Genomic DNA, 18,361 nt, shown 5'->3' with positions numbered 1-18,361 from the left:
GCCATGCTCTCTCTAGAGGCTCACAGAGAGAACCCATTTCACACCATTCTCTTAGCTTCTGGTGTTGCCAGAAGTCCTTGGTATTCCTTGGCTTGTAGATGCGCCCCTGCGGTCTCTGACTCCATCATCACAGAGCATTCACCTGTGCATCTGTGTCCTCATGTGGCATTCTCCTCTCTATGTGCACCTGTCTCTGTATCTCTTCTCTTCCTAAAGGATAACATTCATATCAGATTAAGGCCCTGCCCTACTCCAGCATGACCTCATCTTAAATCACATGTTGATTACATCTGCAAAGACCCCATTTCTAAATGGGGTCACATTCACAGGTACCAGGGGTTAGGACTTCAACCTATCTTTTTGGGGTACACAATTCAATGAACAACACAGGGTCATTGTGAGGATTTGACAATCCACTGTGTGCAAATGCTCCGACATCTCAAAGAGACTCCTTTTATAGTCTTTGCTGGCATCTTGGCCGCTAGATCTCTACTTGCCCTTATGGCTGACACCAGCCATCTCCGGCAGTTCCCATCACCCCCAGACTTGCCAGCTGCAGGGCATGTGACTCAAACTAGAAATGCACAAGAGATGACTCCCCATGGAGCAAGCTTAGCTATTGGGGGACTCAAAATGGGAAAAAAGCAGAAGAGGTGTTTGCCCTCCTGTAGAGCCCTGCTCAGGGGGCAGAGGTCCGTAAGACCTCTTTGGGACTGTCCAGCAAGATGCAGTAGCCTACAGGGCTGCTGCAGAACTGTGGTCACAACAATAATGCATTCATTCGCGCTACTCTCCTCCTTCACCACCACACGCCCTTTCCCTTGTGCCTTCTTCCCTGAGGTCACACTCCCGCCCTGGTTTGAGCACATGATCCCTCAGATTTTCTTGTCTAGAGTACCTGGACTAAGATATTCAATAAAGGCAAGTTCTATTACCTTTCCAGATTCCGCCAAACAACGTCACGTCCACCCGACTCTGACCCCAGTTACTACATGCTCCCAGGGCACCCTGAACACTTACATCTATAGTAGCACTTAGCAGATCATAATTACTTGCTTCCTTGCCTGTCTCCCCCACCAGTCTGTGGCCCCTGCCATGAACTGAACTCTCTTCATGCTGTATCCCAGCACCTGGACGGACCACTTTCTATTGATCACTCTGTCCCAGGCATCCAGCACTCAGATATCTGATAAGTGACTTGCTGTGATTCAAGTAGCTAGGATCTGCTGACACAGCAGGAGGGTGTCTATAAAATCTCTCCCACTCACTCCCACCCTGCCCCTGAGATAATGCTTTTCTATCAGCTTACTGATGCCAGAAACCATCTTTTCCAGGAGACAAAAATCACAATAAGAGATAAGATTTAAAAGCAAATATTGCTAAAAGAGAAAGTATAAGTCCTTAAATTGTAACGAGGGTGTAAATGACTGATAGAATGGTTCTTTTCTGATAGGGGCTGGGGAGTCATGGGGTGGTGAAGGTAGGGGAACAAAGGTGGGGCAGAGGTGGCCAACCCAGGACATTTTATTCTCACATAGAATCAACACCATGCTGTCAGCCAAAAAGACAGCTACCTTCTGGGGGCAATCTGAGGGGTGAAAAGTGCCTCTCCCCCAAGTTAGCTCCACCATTGATCTGCTGTGTGCCCCAAACTCCCACCCCTCCATGGATCAAGTATGCAATGTAATGAAAGAAAACTCACGAAGCCAGAATACCTGGTTTTCCCACTGGCATTTCCACCTGCTACTGTATGACCTTAGGTGAATCCTTTATTCACCCTCTCAGTTTCTTTAAACATAACATTAAGATGATGATGACGATGATACAATTCTCTGGTTTATTTACAGGGTCATTGGAAGAATCGAAAAAAGTCACATGTATGAAACTGCCTCCCAGTATGTAAAGTGATTTACACATATAAGGCATGTATGTATGTGTTGAATGTATGTGTTTGAGACATGGTCTCTCTCTCTGTTGCCCAGGCTGAAGTGCAGTTGTGTGGTCATAGCTCACTGTAACCTTCAACTCCTGGGCTCAAGCAATCATCCTGCCTCAGCCTTCTGAGTAGCTGGGACTACAGGTAGGAGCCACCACACTTAGCTAAGTTTTTTGTATTTTTTGTAGAGACAGGATCTCACTATGTTTCCCAGGCTGGTCTCCAACTCCTGGGCTCAAGCAAACCTCCCGCTTCAGCCTCCCAAAGTGCTGGCATTACAGGTGTGAACCGCTGTGCCCAGCCAAGATAGTTATTATTTTTAGAACTGTGGTGAGGACCTTTTTTCTTGGAAACCTGGAGCTCTCAGGGAGGGGAAAGTCAAGGGGCAGAAATCCAGCTCTCTCTGTGTGCCTCTCGACCATTCACCCCCATGGGCGCCATTCTGCGTCTAGGGTTCTGGGCACTAGGAGTCCATCTGCCCCTCAGGCAAAAGGGAGCTGTCACTATTCCCCTGTGTACTGTCACTCAAAGCTCCTGTTCCCAGCCCCCACAACCCCAGGAGAATCTGAGCTCTAGGCCTTTCTCCCAGAGTCAACGGGCTCCCCCAAAATGACTAAAACTCTGCCTGAATTGGAAGCTATGGAGCACTCAGTTCTCACCTCAGCTTTAACTTGTCAGGGTGTTTGATAGACATAGGCCTTCCTCTTTGGGGGAAAGTTTTAATGAAGAAATCTGAAAAGTGAATAGGACCACAGTGTAAAACCAGAAAAGTAAAAGCCACGGCAGTGTCTCCTCCCAGGGAGGGTTTCTGTTCTCTGCAGGAAACACCCGAAATCAAGACTTTTCCTTTCTAACTCTGCATTCCTCCTTGCGCACTGCCATTTCTGCACTTTCAGTGAGTCAAGGCAGTTACAAAAGCCTGCCCAGTTTCAAGGGGAGGGAACACAGACCCCTGCTTCAATGCAGGTGTGTCTCATTATAAAAATGTCCCCAGTGTAAGAACAGCATGGAGGATGGGCTATACATTGGTGTGGCTATCTCTGGAAAATACTAACTGCCATACTAGCTCTTTAATGAGGGGGAAGAAATGTTCATTAAAAACTACTAACTCAGGCTAAAATATAAAACAGAAAACAGTGAATTATTATAAACATTCATACCGCAAGAAAACAGCATGCTTGCCCAAGCATCCCCTTAGAATACATTTTGATAATGATAATAACAATTTGCTAAGAGCTTCCCAGCTATAAAATGTCTCCCCATCATTACCTCCTTCCATCCAGCAATGCTGTGAAGCAAATACATCCACTTCCCTGTTAGGGAGATGGAGGTCCACAGCAGTACCTCACCCTGACTCACACATTTGTTAGTGTGAGTTTTGAGACTGAACCCAAGGCTTCTGACTCTAATTATGGGTTCCTGTCCACATCTGACCAGCAACCAGTTTGAGTGATATTTAGGATCTGTTTCATAGAGTTTGAAAGTCAATACAAAATGTTCAGTCTAGTGATCTGGCTGTGGCTTTACCGCAGTTTGAGTCTGAGCAAATCACTTTCCTCTCTGAGTGTTGGTTTTACCATCCACAAATGCAGAAGACTGCACTAGAGGAACTGAAACTTTTTCCATTTAAAGAAAAATGTAAGCAATCACACCCTTTCTCCAGGCACAATCCTATATGAGGATTCCTACTCTATGAAACATCTGTTCAAAAATAGAGCTGCCCTACCCAACAAAGCTAAACAAGCAGCCACCCAGTAACCCTGCAATACCATTCTGGGTATATACCCAACAGAAATGTGTCTGTTTTTCCCCAAAAAGGCTGTGCAAAAGTGTTCGTAGCAGCTATGTTCATAACACCAAAATGTGGAAACAACCTGAATGTCCATCAAAAGCAGAAAAGCTAAATAAATTCTGGTATAGTCACACAACAGAATACTACACAGCAATGAAAAAGGGTGGATAGCTCCTACATGCAAGAACATGGATGAATCTCCCAGACATAATTTTGAACAAAAGAAGTTAGACACAATGAATGCATGCTCTATGATTCCATTTATATGAGTTTAAAAATAGATAATATGAAAATGGTGGTTCTCTTTGGTGACAGCACTGATGGGAAAGAACCAGAGAGAGCTTACTGGGACTTTGGAAAGATTCTTTATCTTGATCTTTGGTTACATGGGTACATAAGTTTATAGAAACTCATCAGGCTTTATTTTATTTTATTTCATGTATCTTTTGAGACAGGGCCTCACTCTGTCACCCAGGCTGGAGTGCAGTGACACAATCAAAGCTCACTGCAGCCTCAACCTCACGGGCTCAAGTGATCCACCCACCTCAGCCTCCTAAGTAGCTGAGACTACAGCCATGAGCCACCATGCCCAGCTAACTTTTGTATTTCTTGTAGAGATGGGTTTTTGCCATGTTGCCCAGACTGGTCTTGAACTCCTGAGCTCAAGCTATCCACCCACCTCAGCTTCCCAAAGTACTGGGATTCCAGGCATGCATCACCATGCCCAGCCTCATCACATGAATTGAGATTCATGTGCTTTATTATATATAAGCTGTACCTCAACAACAACAAAAAGGGTAAAAAGAGAAATGGAATAACTTTGGTTGATGTAAACCAGAAGGTCTTGAAGACCCCTTTGCTCAGCCTCCATCCCACTGCCTCTATCCATTCATACCCTTGAAGGACTCTAAGCTTCCATATGTACAGTTTAAAGGACCATCAGACTAGACCATGTCTAAGGAACTCCCAGCCCTGACAGTCTGTGATTCACCTTTGGGATTCAGATTCAAATGCCTTTCCCTAGAAACCATCTGATATGGTTTGGATCTGTGTCCCCACCAAATTTCAGGTTGAATTGTTATCTCAGTGTTGAAGGTGGGGCCCGATGGGAGGTGATTGGATCATGGGAACAGTTTCTCATGAATGGTTTAGCACCATCCCCTTGGTACTGTTCTCATGAGAGTGAGTGAGCTTTCACAAGATCTGGGTGTTTAAAAGTGTGCAGCACCTCCTCCCCTCACTGTCTTTTGCTCCTGCTCCTGCTCCTGCCCCATGAAATACCTCACTCCCCCTTTGCCCTCTGCCATGATTGGAAGCTTCCAAAGGCCTCCCCAGAAGCAGAAGCTGCTTTGCTTCCTGTACAGCCTGCAGAACTGTGAGCCAATCAAACCTCTTTTCTTTATAAATAATCCAGTCTCAGGTGTGCTTTTATAGTAGTGCAAGAACGGACTAAGACATCCTACAGGTGACAACTGTTTCAAATGTCCAAATCCCCACTCCATGGTTACCTTATCTCACCCCGTTCTTGTCACCTTCTTCCCTACCCTCCAATGCCCAAAGCCCAGACACTGACCCCAGGACCACAGCCTCCTACTCAACCCTCCTTAAGCATCACCATCTGCTCCCAAAGTCCCACAGGGCCCCTGCAAGCTTACCTCCTGGTGTAAGCACAGGCTCCAGAGTTCTCCCACCTAGGTTCAGATCCTGGCTCCTCTACTTGTAGCTGGATGTGCTTTTTATTTACACATTGAGGTTGACTAATGATACATACCATTGAATTGTTAGGAAGATTAAGATAGTACCATGGAAAGCAATTCGCACAGTGTCTGATGCATCCTAAGTGCTCAAGAAGTGTTAGCTAGTGTTCTGATCATTGTTATCTGTCCCCCTCCTGTTCTATTATCACACACTCATGGCTCAAAGAGAGACAACAGCTTTTTAAAAATTAACAATAGGCCAGGCGTGGTGGCTCACACTTGTAATCCCAGGACTTTAGGAGGCTGAGGTGGGAGGATCGCTTCTTGAGCCCAGGAATTTGAGACTAGCCTGGACAACATAGTGAAACTCCATCTCTATTAAAAAAAAAAAAAGTAAGCCAGGCATGGTGGCATGGACCTGTTGTCCCAGCTACTTGGGAGGCTGAGGTAGGAGAATGGCTTGAGCCCAGGAGGTTGAGGCTGCAGTGAGCCAAGGCCATGTCACTGCACTCCAGCCTGGGTGACAGAGAGAGTCCCCATCTCAAAATAATAATAATAACAATAACAATAATCTAGTAGAGTGTTTACCACAGCTGTGCTGGACATCCTCCTCACAGCTTTTTTTGAGTAGACTTTGCATTGTGTGCCCAAAGTCACACAAATGATCAAGGCTGGAGTCAAAATTTAAATTCAAGCCCTACTGACTCCAAAGCCCATAGTCTGAGCCTCCATGCTATTTGCTTAAGAAACCGTGTAACGCAGTTGATGGAGAGGGTACTTAATCTAAAGGAGTGAGCATCTGCTGGGGCCACTGGTGTGATCGAAAGAATTTAGAATCAGACAGATGTAGGTCCAAATCCTGGGCTGTGTGCTTCACCAGCTGGGCGGACTTGCGCTCATTGCCTTAACTGCTCCAAGCCTCAGTTAGCTCACCTGTAAATTGAGACGCCATTGTGGAAGGCGTTAAATGAACTTCATAATGTAGCCAAAACTTTATAAAAGCTAATCTTGGGGATTTCCAGCATCAGGTGATGCAGATGGAGAGTGATTTGAGGAAGGGAGTATATACTTCATCCATGCTTCACCCAGATCTCCCTCCAGTTCAAAACAGAACCCTTCACCCAAGGACAGCCCCTCCTAAGACTGGGGACTTTTTTAAAAAATCAAATGATGCCTAAGTTGCAAATGTTAACTTTGTGGTCTGGTCTCTCTTCCTCTGTTGTCAGTTTTAAAACAGTTGCTAAAAACTAACATCCCCTCTCACCCTATCTTCCCCTTCTTGTTTGCAAGACAGAGCCTATTAGAGATTTCAAGGCAGTTTTGCTTTCAAATGGCCCATCTTTCTGATTCCCTCTTCTTTCTCAGCCTGAGCTCAGCATGACTTTCCCTCCCTACCTCACTCTGCTCTACACATACAGCTATGCCATACATGAGGGCAATTCGGGTGACACCCTAGACTCTCTGATTTTACAACTCCCAGTTTGCAGCAAGAAGGGAATCAGAAGGGGAAAATAATTTGGCCATCAATATGAGTAAAAAACCCCAGACACTCATATACACCCCATCTAAACATAATCCTTCGCCACCCCCAAGAGGTAAGTGAGGCAGTCCTGTTCTCTTGCTCATTTCCACATAACTTGCTACAAAGTCTTTTGGTGACACTCCCTTTGTCGCCTCTAATGTGTTGCCTTTAATGACCCACATAATGAGATTGCACCTCTCCAGGCCTGAATAAATGTCATCCTGTGAAGTGGGCATCTTCAAGGAGGTGGGAAAAGTACAGCCTTCCTGGAAGGGCATTTTGACTAAGAATTAAGTATTTTAAAAAGGCTGATACCCAATAACTACAATTGTACCTAGTTTATCAAGGAGTCTCAGCTTAACACTGTTTCAAACACAGAATTGCCACCAACTGTGTGTTCTCAAATCCTCTTTAATGGTGCTTGACATCATCTTAGTGCAATTCCATTTATTTCCAGTTATTAAGGGTTACTCGGTGACATTTTTGTTTCTGTAGGACTCAGTCCCATGCATTTCAAAACTTGAAACTTGTTTTCATGTAATGACTCTCTTTTCCTCACCACGTCCAAACACATACACAAACCTAGACTTGAGTTTCTAAGCTGCTTAAAGGTTGCAGGGGAAAGAGGATGGTCTCTTCTCACCATGCCATCTCCTATGGACATGCCCTCTGATGTTGGGGCAGGATGGAAAGAGGGAAGGACAGAGATGTTTCCTCATTTAGCTGCTTATGATGAGGAGCTGATCCTTTTTATTTCAGTGGTCACTGGTTCCTGGATAATGCAGACTGGGCTTTGACTCCTGCTGTGTGGCTCCTTCATGGGGCTCATCCATTGGGTTCTTTGGAGAATGTTGTAGGGCCATCCCCTGCATATTCACCTACATGGGTGGCCTGGCTAGGGCTCCAGCTGCTTCCTTTCCTTTTCCTCCCCAACCACAGTCTTCCCCACACTTTCCTTCTACCAGGGGCATCTCATCCAGTGGGCAACCCACTTGGGGAATAATGGAAGAACAGCTCAAGTACCACTTCCTAAGGTGTTCCCTCGACCCAGGGGAAATGTATGTGTCCTTGACACACTTGAGAAGCCACAGACCCCTATATCCATGTCCTAAGCAGCATCAGGTGCTCCTGCTGGTCCAAGACTCAAAAACCATCAAAGGAAAGATAACAGACCCCAAATTAATGGAGTGGACACTGCAGGAATAGGAATCCCACTTGTCAAATAATTCTCTTTGGGTCTCTCTCTCTTGGTTTTAGCGAAGGAAAATACCCATACCTCCTTCTTTTCTCTTATGGGGAAGTGATGAGAAAAGTCCTATACTAAGGAATTAGTAAATGAATAAGTTCTATGGATGTATTCACAGAGTTGACAGATTATTTTAATGGTATGATACGTTAAATGAAAAGAGCAGTGTAGCAGATTGCATTTTCCAACACGGCAGAAACATCACCACCCATCTCACAGGCTTTCATTACAATGTGACCTTGACAATCCTCGTATCAAATGATGGGGTCTTTGCCACCTCCCCTTGAAGCTGGGCAGATCTTAGTGTCTGCCTCAACCAAGAATAGTGCAGAACTAACATTATGTGACTTTCAAGGCTGACTCATTAAAATGCCATGCACTTTCACCTTGCTCTCTTGAGATGCTCACTCTTGGGACCCAGCCACCATGCTGTGATGAGACCCAAGGCACCACGTGGACAGGCCATGAGTAGGTATTTCAGTGGATGTCCCCAGCTGACATCTCAGCTGATGACTTACATCAACTGCCAGGCATGTAAGTGATAACCCTCTTAATAATTCTAGCCCTCACCCACGAAGCCATCCCCAACCTCTCTATCTCCCCATTTGAGGCCCCAGACATCATGGAACAGAAACAAGTGATTCCACCATGATCCTCTCAAATCCCTGATCTGCAGAATCTGTGGGCATAATAAATTGTTGTTGATTAACCTGTAAGTTTGGAATGATTTGTTATGCAGCAATAGTAACTGAAACAAACAAGATGCCAAATTGTCCATAGAACATAATCCATGTATTTCATATATATATGGTAGGGTGGGAAATATTTGACACTGACTGCAGATGCCTCTGTCTTCTAAGAGGAGAAGCATAGTTAATATCAATGAGAAAATAAATCTCTATCAGACTCTATTTCACTTACAAAGACTGGTGGAGAGGCATGAAGAAAATATGGGAATTTCAAAGCCTCCACTTTCTCTTCTTTATTACTAATGTTTGAAACTCAGAGTAGGTGACCCTTGGTGTGAATGGTACTTAATAGTAGATATAGAAAGGAGGTCTAGGACTGTGTAGGGGCTGTAGAGCTAAACTGCCTTCTAAGATAAATGAGAGAATTTGAATGTTTTATGGATAGAGGAGGCAAACAACAAGGTGGAAGGCTGGAATCTTCCAAGAAAAGTGGTCGGTGAGAAAGACATTCCCTACAGCAAGGCTGTTAAGGGACTTTTCAGGAGAGAGATATATAAGATCTAATTTTATCTCTTTTTTTAATTTTTAAACTTTTTTTCTTCCTTCTAAGGAAAACTAATACGATCTAATTTTAAACTCGGCATTTTTATGATTTTTTAAAATCCCTCCTGAGTCCCCACGCTTTGAGTAAAGTTTGCTACATGTACATTTCTTGGGAGAAGGGCCTGGTGGGAACTAAACACAGAGGCCAAGTTTGACATGAAGCTCAGTGCCTTGCACAGGGAGAGCAGGGTGCCGTCCCTTCATGTGAGACTGTGAATTCAGAGTTCCTCGGGGGTGGACACCTAGAGCCAGAACAAACCACGGGACTGTCAGCCCCAGGGATGGCGGGACTCTCAGTGAGCATGCTGGACTTCCTACAGAAAACAGGAGAAAGAGCTTAAGTCACTATTGTTTAAATCTCAAAGTACAGGGCCACCTCAACTGCTGTTTTAATTATAAACAATGGAGTGGTTTCTTGAGTGGCATCTTGCACAGAGGTTAGCTCGCCAAGTCAGCGTGCCCGGTAAAAAAGTCAAAAGTCAAAATGCCCTTGAAATCCCTTAGGAGAATGCTACATGTGAGATGGCCATTTCTCAGTAAGTTTTGCCATGGCCACTGTGTCCCTAACCGTTCAGTTAATCCTTGACTCTTAGTTTCACCATCAGCTGAGCAGCTGGTTTCAGTGAGAGACTATGTCAAACCAAAAATACATCTTTTTAAACCGAAACCCAGAATGTCCATGGTAAGATGTTTACACACTGAAAAGCTCCCTGGAACTGAGGTCCAAGGGAAGAACAGAAGATTCTCTCCCACTCCCATCTCACACGCACTCCCAGGCAGCCACTTACTCCGTGGAATGGTAAACAGAATCATTCACACTTTAGATTCTCTCTTTTCCTTCCTCTTCTCTCTCATGCTTGCAGAGTTGAACTTTATTGGATGTGTGACATGGAACTCTAGAAAAATATTAAAAATACTTATGTTAGGCAAAAATACTGGAAGGGAATACACCAACATCTTAGCAGTGGCAGTCTTTAGATACTCTATTATTCACATTTTTTACAATATGCACATAAAATTTCTATCATGGTGAGTACCCCATTGGGTAGTTTTAGGGATTCATAGTACTTAAAACAGCATATGCACAAACAGTAGGCCCTCGATATACTTTATCTCATTATTATTATCAGGAAAGAAAAAAGTTTACCTCACTCCTGTGAGTAGGAAAGCGAGGTGGAGGAGATGGCGGTCTACCTGCCAGGGAGTCCCCTCCGCACCCTGTAAACTTGCGGGAGGTTTTCATTACCCATCCCACTCGTGACTGGGATGTTTTGTTGAGTGAGGATCCTGCAGGATTATATTGGCCAGGTGTCAAGAAGGAGAAAACCCCAACAAAGATTGAGAAAATTAGGAGAAAATGGGAAGGTAGAAAGTGGAGGCTAGGAAGTAACAAAAATTTCCAGGAGTCTTATCAATGCTGTCATACAGGGCCAGGAACAGTTCTGAGTAGGACTCCTACTTGGAGCAACAGAAAGAAGGCCGGCTGGGATTAGGCTTTGACAGACCTGGGATCTGAAATCCAGCTCTGCCCCTTGAACAAATGACTTAATTTCCCTTTGCCTCAGTTTCCACATCTAGAAAATGAAGGCTGATCATAACATCCACCCTATCAAGATATTGTAATAATAGGTACTGTATCTGCAGAGTGCTTTAGCACAGTGCACGGCACATAATGAGATCTCAACAAATGTTAACCGTTGTTATTATCTGCACCCTGAAATTCCCAAATAATTGCATGTGGTTTCTGGGCACTTGAATTGATTCTGTGTGTTTCTATTTACAGACATAGAATACTCTGCTGTTTAGGAGCATATCTTTGCAATGCAAATTGAAATGTGTTACCATCCATCTAACTGTAATGGTGCCTGAATTGGTGAAAATGTGGGGAAATGGACATATCCTGCCCTGCTAGTGGGAATGCAAATGGCTTAATCTCTGGGAAGACTGATTTGACAACATGTGTCAGTCACCTAAAGATGACCATGTGGGGCCAAGTAGGTGGGCAGAGGGAGCCAGGTAGTGGCAAGGGGTTGAGCAGAGGTGGGGGCAGGATGGCTGGCAAAGGTGAAATGCAGAAACTAGGATGGATCCCATTGAATCGATATATCTCCAAGGAGTCCCAGAAATTCCAGCGGGGAGGGGATATTATAAAATACATGGTTGAACAAATCAAGGCTGGGATTATTATATGAGCATTAGAGAGAATGCTAATCCTTTAAGACTGGAGACACCAAAGAAAAGTACTTCCACATGCCGACTGCATATCCTTACCTGGAGTCTCAGAGGCATCTCCAATTTAGCACACCCACAATAGACCTACCAACTTACCACACCTCCCACTCAAACTGTTCATCTCTCAACATTCCACTCAAAAGAAAAAAAAGGCACCACCACCAACCTGGTTGTTCAAGCTCCAACTTAAGGAGGCATCCTTGATTTCTGCTTTCCTTTTACCATCACTACCAAGGACATCATATCCAATCCCTCAACAGGTCCTGTTTCTTCTGCTTCCAGAACAGATCCCAAATCCAGCCACTTCTCTCAGTCTCCACTGTGATGTTTGATCTTGGCACCCACCTGGACTACTGAAATAGCCATATATATATATATATATATATATATATATATATATTAGTCTCACTCTGTCACCCAGGCAGGGGTGCAGTGGCATGATCATAGCTCAATGAAGCCTTGAACTCCTAGGCTCAAGTGATCCTCCCACCTCAGCTTCCTGAGTAGCTGGGACTAAAGGCACGTGCCACCACGTTTGGCTAATTTTTTGTGTTGTTTTAAGAGACAGAGTCTTGTCGTGTTGCTCAGGCTCATCCTGAACTCCTGGCCACAAGTGATCCTCCTGCCTCAACCTCCCAAGTAGCTGGGATTATATTCACAAGCTACTGTGCCTGACAACCTTGCCTAACATCTTACCTCTTCTACTCTTATCCCTTTCAAACCATTCTACAGGTAACAGTTTGAAAGCTCTTTTAAAAATAGGAGCAATTATCCAGTCACTCAATTGACCACATTAAAACTCATTGATTTCTTTATGTTGTCCACCTGTTTCTCTTTGTCTGCCATGCATTTCCCCTTGACTACTAACCCACAGTCAACAGGCCTTCTCTCTGTATCTCCAACACAGCATACTTAGGGTTCTCTGGCTGGAGTCCTTCTTCTTTGGCTCTTCTCAACATCCAGGTATCTCCTCAAAGAGGTCTTCCCTCACTAGACTAGCCACAGGCACCACTGTAGTCACTATCACAATACCTTGTTCTACTTCATTCGTAGCACTTATCTCCATCTGAAATTCTTTCATTTGTTTGTTTACTTGTATATTGTTTACATTTCCCCCACCAACACACATACGCAGGACTAGAATATGAGCTTTGTGAGGGCAGAAGCCTGCTTGCCTTGCTCACTATTTATCCTCAGCACTTCGTACATGGTAAATGCTCACTAATTAATTGAAAAAAAAATCAATAAACGAATACCTGGATCATACAAGTTTCTGGACCCTCACACTCCAGCTCCCTCTAGTCATTTATGACTTCAGTATTGGTGGACAATGAAAGCAGAGAAGGGAGAGAGGAGCAGGCCACGGGTTCTGATGGAGAGATGAAGATAAAGGCTTCTTGTTTAACCAAAGAGAAAGCCAGAGGAAGCTCAGGGTTTGGTCTGGGCTTGCAGAGCAAGTTGATGGCAAATTGAAACACTAAGGCTTCTAATGCTTGGTGCTTGTTTAGGTAACTGCTCCAGATGTGTCTTGTCACCATCACTACAGTGTTACTTCACAATGGTGCACAAAGAACTAAGTTCATCCCAAAGGAACTCCTCCTGTGACATCTGATCACATGGCATATAGGAAGTTGGTTAATTAATAAGCATTCAAATGATGAAGAGTTGAAATATTATGAGGCTGCCAGACAGAGCTGAAACTTCCTTAACTTAGTATTTGCTATAATTTGAATGTGTCCCCCAAAAGGCATGCATTGGAAATTTAACACCCAACTCAACAGTGTTAGCAGGTGGATCTTAATGAGAGGTGAGTAGGCCATGAAGTCTATACCCTCATGAACGAATTAATGCCTTTATTGCAGGAGTGAGTTCCTTATAAAAGAGTACCTTTGGTCCCCTTTTCTCTCTCTTTCTCTCTCTTTCTCTCTGCCCTCCTGCCATAGGAAAATGCAGCAAGACCCTCACCACATGCAGCCCCTCGATCTTGGACTTTCCAGTCTCCAGAAGTGTGAGCTGATAGATTTATGTTTACTATAAATTACCCAGTCTGTGGTATTCTGTTACAGCAGAACAAAACAGACTAAGAAAGAAAATTGGCACTAAGAGGTGGAGCTGTTACTATAACAAATACCTGAAAATGTGGAAGCAGCTTCAGAACTATGTAATTAAATGAAGCTGAAAGAATTTAGAGGAGCAGGCTAGAAAAAGCCAAAATTACTATAAATAGACTTTGAGGATGATGCTGGTAAGGGCTCAAAAGAAGAGGAGCGCTATAGACGAAGTCTGAAACTTTATTTAAGCCATCATAATCAGAATGTTCATAGAAATATGAGCAGTAAAGGCCATACTGATTGGGCCTCAGATGGAAATGAAGAATACCTTAGAGAACACATGGACACAGGAAGGGGACCATCACACTCTGGGGACTGTTGTGGGTGAGGGGAGTGGGGAGGGATAGCATTAGGAGATATACCTAATGCTAAATGGGTGCAGCACACCAGCATGGCACATGTATACATATGTAACTAACCTGCACATTGTGCACATGTACCCTAAAACTTAAAGTATAATAATAAAAAAAAAAAGGAAAAGATTAAAAAACAAAGAAAACTGGAGTCATGGCCATCCTTGTTGTTAAGTGGCAAAGAACTTGGCTGAATTGTGTGCATGCTCAAGAGCTTTACAGAAGGCAGAATTTAAGAGCAATGAACTAGGGTGTGTGGTGGAAGATATGTCTAAGCAAAATACCGAAGGAGCAGCATGGCTTCTCTTAACTGCATAGAGTAAAATGCAAGAAAAAGAAATTATTTAAAGACAGAATTTAAAATTAAAAGAGAAATAGAGATGTGGAGGACTCTCAGACTGGCTATATAGTAGAGAATAAAAAAAGATTTTTTTTAAGAGAAAAAAAATTTATAGGAAACCAAGGATGTGCCCAAAGGACCATTTGATAAGGAGATTAGCATGGATAGAATAAAGCTGGAGGTTATTCATCAGTACAAGGGGAGAATGACCCCAAAGACACATGAGAGATTACTGATGCAGACCTTCCTATTGCAGGCTCAGAATGACAAGGCCTGGGAAAAGAAAATAAATCAAAAGAAGGGCCTAGGGCATCCACGGGGCCTTGGCTCCAGGCCAGGTCAAGTCTCTGCTCTCCGAATTCTGGCACAGCACCTCAAATGGCAAATCTTAGCAGTATCCATGTGGTGTTAAGTCTGCAGGTACACAGAATGCAAGAGCTGTGGGGACATCGCTACTTCTACCTAGATTTCAAAGGATGTCTCAGATAGCATGGAGGCCCAGGCAGAACTTTTCTCACGGGCAGTCACCGCAGACAGCCCCCACTAGGGCAATGCCCAGCAGAACTTTGGGATCAGAGCTGCTGCAGAAAGTCCCTACTAGTCCTTGTGGAGCCATGAGAGTAAGTTCACCCCCAAGACCCCAGAACTGTAGAGTCACCACCATGAGATAATAGCCTGGGGGAGCTGCAGGCATGAGATTTCAACCCCTGAGAGCTGCTGCACAGGCCTAGCTATCCCTAATCCCCCATAGAGGCAGGGTTGCCAAGGCAATGGGGGACCAACCCCCATCCCATTATACCCAAAGGTAGGATACCTAGTGAAAAAATATTATTCTTAAGCCTTAGGACTCAGTATTATTCACCTTAATTGGGTTTTGAACTTGCCTGGGACTTGTTTCTCCATTCTTCTTTCGTATTTCTTCCATTTGGAATGGGGATGTCTATCTTATGCCCGTTCAACTAATGTATTTTGGAAGTAGATAATCTGTTTGATTTCACAGGCTGACAGCTGGAGGGGTTTTAACTTAGGATAAATTGTGCCTTGAGTCTCACCCATGTCTAATTTAAATGAGACTCTAAACTTCGAACTTTTAAATTGGTGCTGAAACAGTTAAGATGTTGGGGCTATTGGAATGGAATGAATGTAGTTTGCATGTGAAAAGGACATGAGTTTTGGGGGTCAGGTACAGAATGCCATGGTCTAAATGTGCCCTCCAAAATTATTTGTTGGAAACTTAATCTCCAATGCAACAGTATTTGGAGGCGGGGCCTAATGAGAGGTGATTGGGCCATGAGGATCCACCTTTCATGAATAGATTAATGCCATTATCACAGGAGTGGGTTTGCCATAAAAGGGTAAGTTTGGTCCCCTTTTCTCTCTCTCCCTCCCTCTCTTTGCCCTTGCACCTTGGGATGATGCAGCAAAAAGGCCCTTGACAGATGTCACCCCTCAATCTGGGACTTCCCGACCTCCAGAAAAGAGCTGATACATTTCTGTTCATTGTAAATACCCATCTCAGGCATGCTGTAATAGCAGCACAAAATGAACTAAGACAGTATTCGAGGCATGCCACTCTTTATTCTCTTTCCAGATCTGAAATAGCCCACATTAATTTCCCCATCTGTACAATGAAAAGCAAATGATCAGCAAAGTCTCTTCCAGCCCTGATAATTTAGAATGTTTCTCTTTGACACGAGTTTCTTCCTTCAGTCAAACTGATCTAATTACTGTCCTCCCTGTCCCCCACTGCCATCTACATATAAGCCCCAAGACATTTGCCTTTGCTTATATTGGTTCTCCACCAATAATGCTGACATTTCCTCTCTGCTGTTTGAAATACTAGCAGCCTTCAATAACCAATAGAATTTCCACTTTCACTCTTCTTCCTTATTTTTTCCAGCTGAAAAAAACTTGCCTTTTTAAAATTATTATTATTTTTAGATGGAGTCTCACTCTGTCACCAGGCTGGAGTGCAGTGGCACAATCTCGGCTCACTGCAATCTCCACCTCCCGTGTTCAAGCCATTCTCCTGCCTCAGCCTCCCGAGTAGTTGGGATTACTAGCGTGCGCCACCACACCCAGCTAATTTTTGTATTTTTAGTAGAGACAGGGTTTCACCATGTTGGCCAGAATGGTCTCGATCTGCTGACCTCACGAGCTGCCCGTCTCAGCCTCCCAAAGTGCTGGGATTACAGGCGTGAGCCACCACACTTGGCCAAAAATGTCCCTTTTATAAACTCTTGGGGCATTTTCTAATCCAGGGATTGGTAAACTACAGCCTACAGGCCAAATGCAGGCCATTGGCCAAATCTGTCTGTTTTTATAAGTAAAGTTTTACTGGAACACACCCATGCCAATTCATTTACATACTATCTCTGGCTGTATTTTGCTATAATGGCTGGGTTGAGGGCATGTAACAGAAACAGTGTTGTGGCAGGCCAGGTCTCCATTAGCCACCAGAGCAGTTAGCCTTCACCAATACCTTATTGTCACTCTGATGAACATATAAGTAAAACATTAAAGAACTGGAGAAACTGGTGCCTTGGTACAAAGGTTAGAATGTGAAAACAAGTCCATTAAGACCCCACCTGGGCTTTCTCAGACCTTAGAGTTTAATTAAAATAATGGAGGTGTTCTTGCACACCTTGTACCAGGACCTACTTTAGATTAAGTAATTGTTCCAAGCCTCTGAAGTAATTTTCCAGACCCCAGGCCCCACATGTGGGCATATCAGAGGCATTTAAGCCAGAGCAACTCCATCTTGAATAGGGGCTAGATAAAGTAAGTCTAAGGCCTACTGTGCTGCATTCCCAGGAGGTTAAGGCATTCTTAGTCACAGGATAAGATAGGAGGTCTGCAGAAGATATAGGTCATCAAGACCCTGCCAATAAAACAGTCTGCAGTAAAGAAGCCGGCCCAAACCCATCAAAACCAAGATGGCAATGTGAGTGACCTCTGGTCGTCCTCACTGCTACACTCCCACCAGCACCATGACAGTTTAGAAACATCATGGCAATGTCAGGACGTTACCCTACATGGTCTAAAATGGGGAGGCATGAGTAATCCGTCCCTTGTTTAGCATGTCATCAAGAAATAACTATAAAAATGGGCAACCAGCCAACCTTGGGGCTGCTCTACTTATGGAGTAGCCATTCTTTATTCCTTTACTTTCTTAATAAACTTACTTTCACTTTACCCTACGGATTCGCCTCAAATTCTTTCTTCTATGAAATCCAAGAACCCTCTCTTGGGGTCTGGATTGGGACCTCCTTCCAGCAACATAAGCACTAGAGAAAAACCACTAATTTTGAGTTGGTCTGGTGAGTTACTCCAGCCTTCTCCCTGTAACCAGTTGCAGAAATAAACTCCCTTCTTTCCCAGTCTGTCTGCATCTCGTTATTGGACCACGAGAACAGGCAGCAGGACCTCGTTCTGTCCGGGAACAGTGTGGCTCATATACTGTTTAAATATTTACTATCTGGCCCTTACAAAAAAGTTTACCAACCTGTAGCTAACTTATGCTTCTCAAACAAGAAGATCCAGGCTGAGATCCAAGCAGGAGATATCTGAATCCACATGGTCAACGTTGTGTATCTTCTTGGAGCATCAATTTTACTAGAAGACTAGGAAGAAAAAATAGTTAACAGACTATACATGTAGACATTTAATAGACATTAAAGCAAACACATTTATATTATGGAGTAGAATCCAACATTTTGAATGAAATTATGAGTTAAAATCCCAAATGTGACCAAAATTTCAAGCATAGGGAGGCCTCTACACATTGTTTCTGTTCCTTTACTGTTAAAAATATTTTTGTATAGCCAGGCGCAGTGGCTC

General features: G+C 43.9%; 1 long non-coding RNA gene across 1 annotated transcript; it reads right to left on the bottom strand.

Annotated features, from left to right (window-relative positions):
- Window positions 1-8,306: 8,306 nt before the first annotated feature.
- On the bottom strand, window positions 8,307-13,212 carry LOC129037200 (uncharacterized). The gene is made up of 4 exons (XR_008502746.1): window positions 12,974-13,212; window positions 10,633-10,772; window positions 10,274-10,381; window positions 8,307-9,799 (listed from the first exon to the last, which is right to left on the bottom strand). It is a non-coding gene; the product is annotated as an uncharacterized LOC129037200 (long non-coding RNA).
- Window positions 13,213-18,361: the final 5,149 nt, after the last annotated feature.

The sequence above is a fragment of the Pongo pygmaeus genome, chromosome 4 (genome assembly GCF_028885625.2).
Source record: "Pongo pygmaeus isolate AG05252 chromosome 4, NHGRI_mPonPyg2-v2.0_pri, whole genome shotgun sequence".
Classification (NCBI taxonomy): Eukaryota; Metazoa; Chordata; class Mammalia; order Primates; family Hominidae; genus Pongo; species Pongo pygmaeus.
This window is presented reverse-complemented; position numbering and strand designations above follow the sequence as displayed.